The sequence below is a fragment of the Setaria italica genome, chromosome III (assembly GCF_000263155.2).
Source record: "Setaria italica strain Yugu1 chromosome III, Setaria_italica_v2.0, whole genome shotgun sequence".
NCBI lineage: Eukaryota > Viridiplantae > Streptophyta > Magnoliopsida > Poales > Poaceae > Setaria > Setaria italica.
In genome coordinates this window covers 9770452-9772244 of record NC_028452.1, presented here as the reverse complement: position 1 = coordinate 9772244, position 1793 = coordinate 9770452, and positions in this window count along the sequence as shown.

The following is a 1793-nucleotide window of genomic DNA, read 5'->3' as shown; positions in this document are numbered from 1 at the left end:
ACTTGAGGATATGAAGGAATGTGATGCTCCAGAATCAAAAAGTACTGTTGCCAAGACTGAGCTGACTAGGAACTCACCGAGTACCACGCCCTGAGCGTCGCGAGCCTCCTGCGCGCCGATGTGGTTGACGCGGGCTCGACCAAATGACTGCTGGGGCGGCCTCATCTGCTGGCTGTTGTTGTTGCTGGGGTTGCCACTGCTGCGGACTGGCACACGATTGGCTCCTGACAATGCGGCCCTGGGCCCAGCTACTGAGTTGGACAAGGCTGATGCTGCTGGCTTGTTGGCATAGGGGCAGTTGGCGATGAAATGCCCTGGCTCTCTGCAGTTGAAGCATGCCCTACCATTGCTGGTGACCTGGCTGGCGCTGCTCTGTGGGGCCTTGATGGAGTTCTGGCTCCTGAATGGGGCAGCAGTCTGATGCGAACCAGATGCTTGGGACTGGGTCCGATAATGCATGGGAGCTTGGGATCTGGGCAAGGGATGACCGAAGCTCCTTGGCTTCTGGAATCGATCCTGCTGGTGTGCCTTGTTTTCCAGGAACCGACGCTTGTTGTCCCTCCGCTCTTCTGCCTTGGCCCTCTCAGTCAAGATGGCCATGTTCATCAAGGTGTTGAAGTCGGGGTAGATCTGAGGAGTGAGCAGGGTCCTTAGCTCCGCGTTCAAGCCTTTCTTGAACATGTCCTGCTTCTTCTCATCCTTGTCCACCTCTTCCGGAGCGTAACGGGCCAGCTCCATGAACTGGAAGGTGTACTCCTCCATAGATCGGTTGCCCTGGCGGAGTTCACGGAACTCATCCGCCTTGCGCTTCATGGTGGCGGCGGGAATGTGGTAGCGACGGAACTCCGTCACGAACTCATCCCAGGTGATAGTGGAGGCATCCTGGGCAGCCGAGCAGTAGTTCTCCCACCAGGCTAGGGCAGTCCCAGTGAGCTGGTGGGTAGCCAAGAGAACTTTGTCCCTGCTCTCACACCCAAAGGGTTCCAGCTTCCTCTGGATGACTCGCAGCCAGTCATCTGCGTCCAGAGGGTTGACAGACCCGCCAAAAGTGGGTGGCTTGGTCCGGAGGAAGTCCGTCAACTTCTCATTCATATTCTGCCCGCGGGGCCTCTGACGAGTCACGGCGTTGGCTAAAGCTTCCAGCAGGAGGGTCTGGTTGTTCATCACTTGAACCAGATCAATGACCGGTGGGGGCGGTGGCTGCTGTGTTCCCACTTGGCTTTCTCCCCTTCCTTCTGGCTGGCTTACTTCCTGCTCCTCAGGGAGTACCGCCGGGGGTGGCTCCTGTCTTTCAGGCTGCCTCTCTGCACTGGGGGAGGCATGAGCCTGACTTGAGGAAGTCCTGGTGGCACGTTTGGGCGGCATCTGCAGATTGAGTGAGACCTTTTTATGAGAGTATGATTTGGATTTTAGTGATCTTTAAAGTGATTATTTCGTATTTTCGAAGAGACAGAATCCACCTCCTGTCGACAAACACACAGACTAACAAGCAACAAGCACAAACGATTTTATTTATTTTGCCACAGGGGGGGTACAATACTGCTGGGGGTAAGGCCAAAACACGCACTACACGACCGGTTACAACAACACAACTGGAGGGTACAACTCTAAACTGCGGACCATGACGGCTTCATTCCTTGGGCAATACGGGCTGGGCACACTACTCGCGGGGCGAATCTTCTCCCTGGACTGAGTGATCTTCCATTGGAAGGAGGAGGGCCAGCACCTCATCCTTCAGAGTCCCGCCTGTGGGAGGGGTCTCGGGAACCACTCCATTCCGACACCTCGGAGTT